General features: G+C 36.0%; 1 protein-coding gene across 16 annotated transcripts in view; it reads left to right on the forward strand.

The window, feature by feature from the left end:
- The window catches only part of znf536 (zinc finger protein 536), a 497,364-nt gene that overhangs the window by 84,738 nt on the left and 398,438 nt on the right, over positions 1 to 14,188 (forward strand). For 10 of the 16 annotated variants that reach the window (XM_087261685.1, XM_087261694.1, XM_087261686.1 and 7 more), the window contains one exon: positions 9,088 to 9,187. The exons of 4 other annotated variants lie outside the window; for them this stretch is intronic. The gene's annotated coding sequence lies outside the window, so the exon portion shown is untranslated. Of the gene's footprint in view, positions 1 to 3,985; positions 4,023 to 9,087; positions 9,188 to 11,498; positions 11,648 to 12,729; positions 12,840 to 14,188 lie in introns of all 16 variants that reach the window. 2 more of the 16 variants (XM_087261688.1, XM_087261707.1) reach the window with 2 other exon arrangements.

Consider the following 14,188-nt stretch of genomic DNA (forward strand, 5'->3'; position numbering starts at 1 on the left):
ATTTAAAGCACATTTTCACTTACCCACACCCCTCCCCCCATCACACACATTCATACCCACACACTCATCGTTGTTTGTGCTCCAATTACATATTTATGTTAGTCAAGCTGAGCAGAAGGCAACGCGGAGGCACGTCAGTAAGTTTAGCAGGTGGGGGCCGATTGGTATCAACTCCCAGAGGCTGAAATAAGACTGACATGTAGAACAGGTTTATATGAACAGCGATACTCTAATAGCTTCTTGAAATCACCTGTTATCTCATTTGACATGAAAACCAATAAATCAGCTATGTAAGTAACAAGTATTTTTAAAAGCTACTTGAGTAAAAAAAGAATTTGCAATAATTTATTAATAAATCAGTTTATTTCCCGATAGTTATGCCAAAACTCCAAGGGTTAGTTCACCCCCAAAAAAATCTTGAAATTAACCCATTTCTGGGTTTCTCAGCCGCAGAATTCATCATGAGCTGTTTCCATCAAAAAATGCGAATTAACTGGAATATCGCATATAAGACATGCGAATAAAGTAGAGGTTTTATCCAACGAGTCAAAGCGAAGAGAATCGTCACTTCCTGATTAACTGGCTCCAAATATCAACAGTCAAAAACAGAATTTGCTACGTGAATCTTTTCTTCATTTAATAAATTACTTGCAACTCAGAAGACAATTGCTGACACCAATGAACACTTGGTGACGTTTGAAGGTTTGAGACATGGAGCACAGACTGTCAAGAGTACAGATGCTCTTGGCAGTTCAAGAAGTGATTAATAATATAATAATACTAATACTGAAATGGTTAAGGCGTTTTAGAATAACCAAAACAACATCTCGGATGTTTTACAGTGTGCTCAGCCTGCTGGTTTGTCCATTCACACACATTTTTATTATCACATGATCTCTTATAACATAATCACATGACTTTAATGCACATACCGGAATTTGTTCGGTAAAAGTGTTTCCATCAGTTTATGTGCATCTTTTCTTATCAAATAAAATGTTCCATCAATAGTTTTTATGCGCATATCCAAAATTTGCGTAAAAATAGGTGGATGGAAATGTAACTATGGTTGGGTAAACTTAAAGCGCATTGAATGGAAGAGTACAACTAATATATATATATATTTTTTTTACAATTCTATTTGCTGAAATAATAAATGAAAAACTCGATGATGTTGTTATCAAAACTTAAAAAAAAGTAAAAAAAAATAGTGTGAGACTGACAGAAGAGAAAACAATGTCAACTTTACTCTCCGGCATTAGAAATGTCTTCCATAAGTGATAATTTATTTTTTGTAATTTGATGCAAGTCTTATAATACATACATACATACAGTACATAAAAATAAATAAATACATTTTTTTTGTTATCAAAATATTAAAAACGTTTTGTGAAAGGGTTCATTCTCTTTTTACTTTCTCATGCTCACGTCATTCTCATTTTTCAAGAACATTATTCTTCTTGGGAAATACAGAAAAAAAAAAGTTTTTTAGATAAAACCAAGAGCTTTCTCATCCCTTATGACAGCAATCTTCCCGAGATGTTCAAATCCCAGAAACTTCAGTGGTTCAACTGTAAGCATACAAAACTCCAAGAACAAACTTAAAAAAAATTGACACTTACTGTTTGTTCGAACTGCTTATTTAAAATGAGCCAAGTTTGTGGACAACTTAATTGATTTATGTTTAATAAACTTAAATTTGTAAAAACTATAAAGCTAACTTAATTCCTTCATGTTGTTCCAATACACATTGATTGTGACTAACCCAGCATTTTTATAGTGCACTTTTGTGTGCCAAAAAACTGTAAATATGACTTTGTTCACTTATATCTTCTCTTCTGTGGCATGTCAGGATGTGCGTTTGCTATGGCTATTATTATGTATTGCTATTAGAGTGCTTTTTCTCTTCGGCTTAGTCCCTATATTAATCAGGGCTTGGCATAGCAGAATTAACTGCCAAATTATCCAGCATATATTTTATGCAGTGGATGCCCTTCCACCTGCAACCCAACACTGGGGAACACTCTTACTTTCTTGCATTCACACACATACACTACGCCTATTTAGCTTATTCAATTCACCTATAACACATGTCTTTGGACTGTGGGGAAAACCGGAGAACCCGGAGCAAACTCATTCAAACACGAGGAGAACATGCAAACTCCACATGTGACGGCAGCAAGTAAAGTATTGCCTGTAATAGACAAGCACTATAATCTGACTCGTGAGGCATACAGTAGGTGAACAAAGATGTTTTTACAGTTTTTTTTACTGCAAAAAGACTTTGTACAGTGCATCTGGAAAGTATTCATAGCGCTTTACTTTTTCACATTTTTATGTTACAGTCTTGTTCCAGAATGGATTAAATTAATTTATTTCCTCAAAATTCTACCCACAATACACCATAATGACAATGTGAAAAAAATTTTAATTGTTGCAAATTTATTACAAATAATAAAACCTGAAAAATCACATGTACATCAGTATTCACAGCCTTTTCTCAATACTTTGTTGATGCACCTTTGTCAGCAATTACAGCCTCAAGTCTTTTTGAATATGATGCCATAAGCTTGGCACACCTGTCTGGGATTTTTTGCCCATTCCTCTTTGCAGTACCTCTCAAGCTCTATCAGGTTGGATGGCAAGAGACGGTGTACAGCCATTTTTAGATCTCTCTAGAGATGTTCAATAGGATCTAGGTCTTGGTTCTGGCTGGGCCACTCAAGGAGATTCACTGAGTTGTTGTGAAGCCACTCCAATGATATTTTAGCAGTGTGCTTTGGGTCGTTGTCCTACCGGAGGATGAACCTTCACTCTAGTGTGAGGCCAAAAGCACTCTCAAGCAAGTTTTCATTTAGGATGTCTCTACATTGCTGCATTCATCTTTCCCTCTATCCTGTCTTACATTTCCTGCTGCTGAAAAACATCCCCATGGCATGATGCTGCCACCAACATGCTACTCCATGGATAGTTTTAGCCTGGTGATAAGCGGTGCCTGGTTTTGTATAAAACGTAACAGCTGACATTCACTCCAAAGTGTTCAAGTTTAGTCTCATCAGAGCAGAGAATTTAGTTTCTTATGGTCTGAGAGTCCTTCAGATGCCTTTTGGCAAATTCCAGGAGGGGAGTGTCTTCCTTCTGGCCACTCGACCATACAGTCCTGATTGGTGGATTGCTGCACTGATGGTTGTGCTTCTGTAAGGTTCTCCACTCTCCACAGAAGAATGCTGGAGCTCAGACAGAGTGACCATCGGGTTACTGAACCCCTCCCTGACTAAGGTCCTTCTCCCCCAATCACTTACCTTAAATGGCCGGCCAGCTCTAGGAAGAGTCCTGATGGTTCCAAACATCTTCCATTCACAGATGATGGAGGCCACTGTGCTCATTGGAACTTTCAGAGCCACAGAAATGTTTCTGGAACCTTCCCCAGCCTTGTGCCTCGAGACAATTCTGTCTCGGAGGTCTACAGAAAATTCCTTTGTCTTCATGCTTGGTTTGTGCTTTGACATGCACTGTCAACCCTGGGACCATTTTCAGACAGGTGTATGCCTTATCAAATCATGTTCAATCAACTGAATTTACTACAGGTGAATCACACTTAAGCTGCTACATCTCAAGAATGATCAGTGGAAACAGAATGTAGCTGAGCTCAATTTAGAGCTTTACGGCAGAGGTTGTGGATACTTGTAATTTACATGTACATGTGATTTTTCAGGTTTTGTATTTTTGACAAATTTGCTACAATTAAAATTTTTTTTTTCACAGTGTCATTATGGGGTATTGTGAGAAGCATTTTGAGAAAATAAATGGATTTAATCCATTTTGGAATAAGGCTGTAACATATGCACTGTATGATTTTAGTTAAACAACTGAAGTCATATGGAATGATTTGATAATGTTTTTGTTTTCTTTTCTGGACCATTGCTGTCTAGGCAGGATGAGAGAACTCTAGGATTTATTCTAATATATCTTAATTTGGGTTTTGAAGGTGGACAAAGGTCTCAGGAGATTGTAACGACATAAAGGTGTGTAAATAATAAGAGAATTAAAATTTTTGGATAAACTAATCCTTTAATTATTGGTGTGTATTCAATGTCTATATTTCATTTGATAAGTTTATTGTCATGTAAATAAATAAATACTTATGAACTGAAGAAGAGTATTACATGTCAGTGGGGAACTTGTGATCCTGTCAAGATGGAGCATTTTGATTGTAGCACTTGTGCTGTATGACTTGAGAATGCTTTCCTATAACGGGTCAAGAAAGAATCTGCTTTTCTGGTGTATATTTTTTCCTTTCTTTCTGCAAAATGTTTTCTCCATCTGAATGTGCTTAAATCAACTGTAAGGACGTCAGTAAACCAACAGAAGCAATTCAGGTGTTTACATGCTGGTTGAATTTGTTGTAAGGTGCCAACATCTAGCTGTGACAATCAGTTTGTGCTTAAGTCATTAATGACCTTTCTCCAAAAATATGAAAATGTATTTACATGACCACCTGCATTGTCAGCTTATACACCTAAAAAATAGCTGCTTTCTCAGACCACTTACTTCAAATGAGCTGATTTAACATGAAGGAATTGCGTTGAACCCAGTTTTTATGGTATCCACTCCATAAATTGATTTTTACTTGTTAAAAAATTGTATTTAAAACAAACTGAATCAACACAATTCTTGAGTGTTTTTGGGAACAACTTAATTGTTTAATCTTCAATCTACTTAAATTTGTAGGAAAAAAAAACTATTAAGCTAACTTAATCGATTTGTTTTTTGACAACAGGAAGCAATTGTGTGAAACCCAGCTTTTTTTTTTACTGTGTATTATGCATAATTGGGTTAAATGTATGCATATAAGCACACTTATAGACATGCAACAACAACACAAACACACCTCTCATCTTACACCTCTAGCGCTTCCGCTACGAGGAAAGAGAACAGAGACGAGTCGAATGGGCCTAGTGTCTTCAGAGACACAGCCAATGTGTACATTGACTGCTGAAAGTAGCGAATGAGATAATGATGAATTTGCTTGATTCATTAGCATGATGAATGAGCGAGTGTTATCAGGCAGAGAGCAGAATCAGAGGCTGACTGATGTGTGTGTTAGGGATGCTAGAAAGAGAGTCAGGCCCTCAGGTCATTGACATTTAGAAACCCCAGAGACCGGGCTGCCCTAGAGCCCGAAACACAGCGCAGGGAGTCAAACGCACACGCACCACACAGCAGCCGCCAACTTTATCAGGGGATCCGGTTTTAACATCGATCACATAAAATGTAATAGGGGAAAAAGTGTTTCTAAATTAGGGTTTTTATGCTGGGGTCTAGAGGGGCCCCCAAGGGGGCTGCAAACAGAGAGCTTGGGGCTCTATGGAAAAGTTTATAAAACAGTGTAAAAAACAAATAAATTTATAAATAGGAAAACAGAGTGGATAAATAAATAAGTGAATAAATAAAAACATACATGCATGCATGCATAAATAAATACATAATAGAATAGATGCATGCATACATACATTTATAAATAAATGATAAAATGGTGGGTATAAATTTAATTATCATTTAATTACAATTTTTTTATTTAATTTCTCTTTCCTGAAAAAAACAAGAAACAAATCCTTTAATCATAACACAACCTTATTTTGAACCCATTCTGTCTCTCTATCTCCCTACTTTCCTTTATTTATGAATTAAGATAACATATAAACTAGCAAAAAATAATTGTTTAAAATAAATAAACACACAACTGTTTTAAACAGTAAATGAACAGTATAATAGTTTGCAGAAAAAATACATAATAATGTATGCAAATCAAATATTTTTCCTATAATATTTTTGACATAAAGGTGATGCAACGGTGCAGCAGAAAGTGCTGTTGCCATACAGCAATTTTTAGCCTCGGCTGGGTCAGTTGGCATTTCTGTGTGGAGTTTGCATGTTCTCCCGACGTTCGCAGGGGTTTCGTCCGGGTGCCCCAGTTTCCCCCACAGTCCAAAGACATGCGGTACAGGTGAATTGGGTAGGCTAACTAGTCCATATTGTATGAGTGTGAATAAGTGTATGGATGTTAAGTGTATGGAACTGGAAGGGCATCCGCTGTGTAAAACATGTGCTGAATAAGTTGGGGGTTCATTCCGCTGTGGCGACCCCAGATTAATAAACGGACTATGCCAAAAAGAAGATGAATGAATGAATGAATTTTAGAGACAAACTAACTGGCCACTTTATTAGGCAAATCTGTCCAACTGCTTGTTTATGCAAGTTTCAAATTAGCTAATCACATAGGCACACTTTGGGCCGAGTAATACCAATTGAGCGTTGTGTCAGTGCCACAGCCTACCTGTGTATCGTTGCTGACCACGTGCATCCCTTTATGACCACAGTGTAACCATTTACTTCCAGCTGGAAGCGCGCCATGTCTTAAAGTTTAAACCATTTCAGACTGGTTTCTTACACATGCCAATGTGTTCACTGGACTCAAATGGCCTCCACAGTCACCACACCTCAATCCAGTGGAGAACCTTTAGGATGTGATGAAATGGGAGATTCACATCATTGACTTGCGTGATGCCATCCGGTCAATATGGAGCAAAATCTCTGAGTAATATTTCCAATACCTTGTTGAATCTGTGCCACGAAGGATTAAGGCAGTTCTGAAGGCAAAAGGGGGTACAACCTATGCTAGTAAGGGGTTCCTAATAAAGTGGCCGGTGAGTGTATCTGAGTTTTATAGCATAAACAAGCATCAGACACGCTAAAACTATTTAATGTAGAACCAATGCAAATTAATAAATTCAACATTATTGAACATTATATTAAATGTGTCTGAAATATGAGTAATACATATTTTAATAATATTAGTTTTGTTTATACATTTTAAGTTTACTTTAGTTAATGAATTTTTACTTTGACACAGTACAATGTTTTATATTAAATCAATTGAACCAGAGTGCATCATAATATAAATCCATATGTGTGGCTTTTAATACACTTGTACACAAACATTGTACACTTGTTTGTTGCTAATATGGTACAGTGTTTCTTAAAAAAGTTACTAGTTTTATGAAATATTGGCATTTCATGGGTTGCAATTGGAACGTTATATATATATGAAAACATATAGAAGCCATTTAAAATTTTAGGATGTGCGTCCCTCGCACAAGAATAATCATATTTGGGTTCCGTGGCGTCAAAAGATTGAAACCCTTTGTTCTAAATAACAATGAGAAATCCTTAAGAGCATCGTAAGCAGTTATAAATGAGTCCAATGTGCTGCTTATGGCCTAGTGCCATTTTTTTGGAGAGCACTGAATACAATTAATAGAAAAATAATCTACACTTCAATGAGTCTTGGCTTTTCACATTGTCGTTATTAGTGTCAGATTTATTGTCTTCTCATTTGAAAAATGTCCTGAGTTGCTTGTGGTCACTGGCTACTAATATGACAAATTAAAAGAAAGGTTTCTGCTCCCCATTTGCTCGGTTGTTGCATATGTCTCTATTTTCTCCTCTTGCAGCTGATCAGTACTCTAAAGTAAAGCCCAGGTTTTTTTTTTTTTTTATCATCGCTTGTCATCTTTACCGCTAATTATATAGAGAAGTATGGAGATTTGGATCATTAGCAATGCTAATAGTAGCATCCAGTGAAACAGACACACCTGGATTGGGGCGAGACAGCTGGGGTAGGTATGGATTATAGACACAGGTGCACTATTCAACAAGCCTGCCAGCATTAGACGAATGTTAAAGTGTGCGCTTTATACTAAACAAAGATGCTAAAACTGGTCATTTTTTTCAAACCCTGTGACTTCAAGGTGAAGTTGCAAGTTCTCAGAGGTTTTATCGCTGGATTTGAATACATTCAGTCCTGTGTTCATGAATATTCTGCAACTGCTACAAGCTGTGTTTAAGTCATTTATTTCATTTATTTAATTATTTGAAATCGTTTATGCATCACATTTGGGGCACTTTCAAATGTGGTTCTAAATTGGATACTTCTCAGAAGTTTTGAGGTCAGTTTTTTCCTCCTCTATAATAAATACTTTTAGGAAGCACTCATAAAATGCATCAAAAGGGACATTAAAGGCATTTGTAAAATTACAAAATTGATAACACTTTAAATGAACAATTCACACCATTTTTCTACTGCTTTATAACATGCCTCTTATTAAGATGTTAACTGTTTATAAGCATTTATAAAGTATAACCTTATTTTAAGTCTTGAATCCAATCCTGAAACCTAACAATTACCTCACTAACTCATTCCTTCATTCATTTTCTTGTAAGCTAAGTCGCTTTATTAATCCGGGGTCGCCACAGCGGAATGAACAGCCAACTTATCCAGCACATTTTTACGCAGCGGATGCCCTTCCAGCCGCAACCCATCTCTGGGAAACATTCACACACACATTCACACACACACTCATACACTACGGACAATTTAGCCTACCCAATTCACCTGTACCGCATCAATGAATTTGCTCATCAGTGTAAGGACTTTCAGCAGTGAAACTTAAACCACCTTGAACTAAACTAAACTGAACTTCAACTCTGAAAACTGGACTGACACGGTTTCAGTTAACTAGAACTTCTATGTTAAGCTGCTTTGACACAATCACACTTGTAAAAGCGCTATACTGTATATTGTAAATGTAAACATGAATTGAATTAATAAGTAGCTAATTAGTCATTTATTAAGCTAAAAGTCTTAGTTAATGGTTTGTTAACAGTTTGTTAATAGCTTGAATTAGACATTAAATAAAGTGTGAACCAAAAGTTATTATTTCTTTATATCAATCAAAATATCCAGGAAAAAATGCATTGCAATTGAAGCACATCAGAATAATTTCTGAAGGATTATGTGAGGCTATTGTACTGTAACGTACATTTATACCACGCTATATCTATCTGACATTTGGTCTTATCTTAACACTAATCTGATAATTATCATTATTTTATTTTAATTGTTATTTAATATATATATATATATATATATATATATATATATATATATATATATATATATATATATATATATATATATATTTTTTTTTTTTTAAATTTTTTTTATTTATTTATTTTTTTTTTTTGCAGGACATTCTGTATATTTGGTTTGTGGTCATGACTTGGAGCCTAATGAGAGTTCAGATGTGTGAATCTTGGAAGAATGAAACATTTTACAGGTATTTCCATTGTAAGTACATGCCTTTATGTCTTTAAAAATGTAATTTGAGAAATGCTGTCAATTAGTCAAGTACTATTTTGCTATTTATTGTTTATCATTGCATAATTGACAACATTTTATGATATGTCTTAGAACATAAGTGCTGAAGTAAATAATTACATATTTTGAGATGTTAATGTCAAACATTAAGTGGTGCTTCTAAAAATGTATCTATTTCTTTGCTAGTGATGGTGATCTTATGCTATTTTTAAAAATGACAATTACATGACTGTAAAACACCATGTTGCAACTACAACGAATGATGCTACTGTATATGCTACAGTAGCTGGAGGTGTACTTTGTATTTATTTGGGTATGTATATGTATGTGTGTAATGCTTTTGTTGACATCTAATGTTATTTCTAATAACAAAATGTGCTATATAATTTCATTTTTTGGTAGCGTTCATGTTAAACACTTGCAGGTATTATAACAAAGAAGCTAACTAATGGCACTTTATAGTGCTCTTGTCAGCTTAGTGCGTCTTGCCAGGATATTAATGCAAAAACAGTCGGTTATGTCTTAAGTGAACGTACACAGTCAGGGAATGAAATCGCGTAGATGTCAAAATATATGATCGGTGCATTAGGCCTTAGCATAAATACAGTCGAAGTGAATTGTGACAGCATTTCATCTGGCAGAAAAGCACTTTGATGAACAACAGGTCTCAGAGGAGCTGCATATTCAGAGCTTCGCATGCAGGCCTTACCTGTACTTGGCAATCAGCGGCTGGGCAGAGGCTCTTTTGACTGGTAGGAGGGCACATCCAGTGTCTGTTTACAGTAATGGCTCTTTTATGGTGGCAGGATGCTGGCTGCAGCAGTTAGGGCCAGGGGCACTACTCTCTCTCTCCTCTCTCTCTCTCTCTTTCTCTCTCTCTCTCTCTTTCTCCTTCAATGATAAATGGTCCTATCGCTGGTTTAAATTATTTCCTACAGATCTCATTTAGGGCCTTGAAGAAGAGATCCACCCTGTTTATTCATTTCACATTTGCACCCAGCTTCAATATCTTTGTCTATGCCTGCAAAGAATCACCCCCCCTTCCTCCCCCCATTCCCAAGAAAAGGAGGCGAAAAAAGCAATTTGCCCAATGTACATAAAATGATGCTCTCACAGTTTTGATAACCTGCATAAATTATAAAGCGTAATTAAATATTATACCCTGTGAGTTGCCAAGGAGAAAGACAGAACGAGGGAGAGACAGATAGAAGGAGAAGACGAATGGAGAAAAAGCAGGAGGTTAAGAAAGGAGAGGGAGAGACAGCTGTGTGTAGTGTCTTCTAATAATTGTTCTTATTGATTCTTCCTTAAGGTGAAATGGTTTAAAGATAACAATAGCAGGGAAGGTAAGAGCAGATATCAGAGCGTGGCGCCGTTGCTTTGTTTGGCTCACATAAATCAGAGGGGCTTTTGGCATTGTGAGATTGCCGCAGAGGTGGCCCATATATTTAAATGGAGTATTAAAAATTTAAATTGTTCGGCACATGGAAGGCGTGGATGTGTCTCTTGCGAGCACGCGATTGACCCAAAAATATATTCAAATTACCACAGCTAAACAGCATCTGCTCCACCCAGTGTGTGTGTGTGGTTTGTGTGTGTATTTGTGTGAGGGAAAGAGAGCGTGAATGAACACTTTAAGCATAAAAAAACATATCCTGAGCTCAGCAAAGATGAATCACTGATTCTGAGATCTGTTCTGGTGACTTTTCAGTTCTGAGATTTCAGGATGCAGCTAGGCCACCCGCAAGTTACTGTTGCGGTAGGTTACACTTTTCCAGGAATATTATGAGCAAGTGGACATGAAAAAAAAAATCACATTGCGTATTGTTTTACGCTGTACGATAACTCAACTGGTAAAGCATGGTTCTACATTGCTTATAACGCTCAGCATATATGAGTACACCCCACATAAATCTTTTAATTAAAAAATGTAATATGATGCTTTACAATATTATATTTCTGTGTATATACATTAGTTTAGACAATACTGAAAGCAAATCTGGAGCTAATCTAACAAAACAACTTACAATAATTATCCAAAAATTAGTAGCCCGAATTTTTACGTTAGGGAAAAATATTAAATAAAATGTACAAAAAGTGGATAAGTTATGTGAAACAAAAATATATATAAAATTGCAACATAGGCTCATTCTGAAAACATAGCCCTATATACATTTCTAGAGATCGCAAATTATGTAGCCAGAAGTACGTATGGCTGCATTTCGTCTGTAAAACAAACGCTACGGAGTGGTATGTCGACGTTTCTTTTCGGACTTTCCAGCTGACAGCTTACCTCCGTATGGATGGCTTTCCCGCTGTTACCAGTTTGTCTAGTTAGCTCGCCATGTATGTCGGCGGATTTGAGATGCAGAGAAGAGTTGACCGTGTCGACAGGGTTCGAGATCGTTTAAAAACAGTTCCAGAAAGAAGGTGAGACAAAAACAGGGTGAGAATGTGGTAAAATCTGAAAACATGGTAAAAATCAGGCGAGGGCTTTTCTTTTTCTGGATTGCTTTTTGAAATATTGGTTGTTCAGTGACATAATTATTGTTTTAATAATTATATCTGTTTGCTCAAATGCACCAAAATATATTGGCTATATTCACTGAGAAATGGATGAAAAAAATCATAATGGGGGTACTTTACAGTTTGTAAAGTATTTATTTCTGTTTAGTAGATATATGAGAGACTTACTGTAGCGTTGCTTAGAAATCAAGTGCTTCTTTAGGATTTGCTTTGTAAACCTTAAAGTTATTTTATTTAATGTGCTAAGTTTACATCTGCTATACTCTCAGAATTATTCTGCACAAAATTTTTATTTCAGATCTTTCTTTCTTCTTATTATTATTGTTATTTATTTTATTCATATTATTATTTTATTTTATTTATTTATTAAGTTATTTTTTTGCAAAATTCTGGTCGATGAGCTCACACTTTCTTTACAGTGCAGGTTCAGGAAAATAACAAATATTTTCCTGGTTTAGTTAGTGTTGTTCACAATGTCATTAAGCAAACAAATAAGCAAAATAAAATCATAGATAAATGGATGGATGGATATATTCTGATTTGATTTATGTGTTTTATATTATTTGCCAATGTTGGATTCATGTTTCAATTGCTGCACCATTTTTATGGAGCAGACAAGGATGCTTCCAAATTATATTTAAATTATAATACTCTTAAGCTACTTTTACCATATATGAATATATGTGCCTGCTGTTCTTGCATAAATCCACCAGAGGCCGCTGTCGACTTACCGACTTAATGATTGACTGACTGACTCACCCTTCTCCTTCTCTAAACCCAATCAATAATGATTTAAAAAGCACAGATTGACCTAAATCCACCCACTTCCCTAAACCAACTGGCAGTTTTAAAAAGTAATCCAGAAAAAGAAAAGCCCTCACCTGATTTGTACCACGTTTTCAGATTTTACCACATTCTCACTCTGTTATTTACTTGTTCATTTTATTTTTTGGCTTCCACGCTTTCTGGAACTATTTTTTTACCAGACTCGAACCCTGTCGTCCTGGTCAACTTCTCTCTGCATCTCAAGTCTGCCGGCATACATGGCGAGCTAACTGGACAAACTGTTTATAGCGGGAAAGCCGTCCATATGGAGGTAAAAAGTCAGCTGGTAAGCACATCAAGGAACGACGTCGTACCACCGCGTAGCTTTCGTTTTAAAGATGAAATGCAGCTATACATACTTCTGGCTACATAATTCCTGATCTCTAGAAATGTATATAGGGCTATGTTTTCAGAATGAGCCGATGTTGGATACGAAGAAGAAACATTCATAAAATCAGCATAATAAAATGATTTCTCAAGCATCATGTTAGAATAATGACTGGATTAATGGCTGCTGAATTCAGCATTGGCAGTAATAAATTATATTTAAAAATAAATCCAGAAAAGTGTTACTTTAAATTATATTAATAATTTAGGTTTTTACTTTATTTGATCAAGTATAACTCAACCTTGGTGAGCAGACAAGACTTTCAAAAACAATAAAGAATTCTTACCATCCCTAAACTTTTGAACGCTGTCTGCCAGCTGGTAAATGTAAATCTATCAGCCTGCTTCATGAATATTTATTGGGTGATGTAACATTAGCCTAATAGTCGTAACTGATTTGCTGTAAAGCAGGTATGTGACTATATTAGGATTACAGCTAACATTGACTGCTGATGCAAACACTTGGCAGGGGCTTTGATCTGGATAGGGTTTTTATTTTATTAAATAATTTTTTTACTTTGGCCTGGAACAAAGCCAAACTTAGCTTAAAATATAATAATTATTGGCCAAAAAGTAGTAAAAAAATAAATGATATTAATAATAACTTTGGGTCCCATTTCACCACACCGGTCAGAGGTGGCATTAATAGCTGGTTGGAGTACAGAAAATATGACACGGTTCTCTCTCTGCGGATCCTCCTCGACTCCTGCCAGCGATCTCCTGCCATCATGGTTTCCCACATTTAACACCCAGCTCACAAGCCAGGATGTGTGGGTGTCCATCCACGTCACTGTGTGAGAGTGTGAGTGTGTGTTTTCTGTAAGGGTGATGTGGGGAAAAGCAGTGAGTAACAGTGTGTAATATGGTTTTGTAGATGCATGAATCTGCTCCGTGGGTGTGTGTGACAAAAGATGTCCAGACGTGTTTACAGTGTGCCTCAAAAAATATGTTCGCCATTAGAGGACGCTTCATCTTTGGGTGAATTGTGTTAAACAATGAAAGCCAGTAAAGTGAAAAATTATCAGAATGAAATCATTATGTTGCTGTTTTTCTGAATGTACAGTGTATAAGCGAATGTCTTGTGAGGAATTCAAAATGAGATATTTAGCAGAATGTATTTGGTGCTCTTTTTTTCCCATAAGACTGAGGTCAGAGACTGATCAGATATCAGATATAAAAATCAGATATCACTGAAACCAATGCATTTCCATGGAAAATGAAATGCAAATCATG

Source organism: Danio rerio, chromosome 7 (genome assembly GCF_052040795.2).
Source record: "Danio rerio strain M-AB ecotype USA chromosome 7, GRCz13ab, whole genome shotgun sequence".
NCBI classification, from domain to species: Eukaryota; Metazoa; Chordata; class Actinopteri; order Cypriniformes; family Danionidae; genus Danio; species Danio rerio.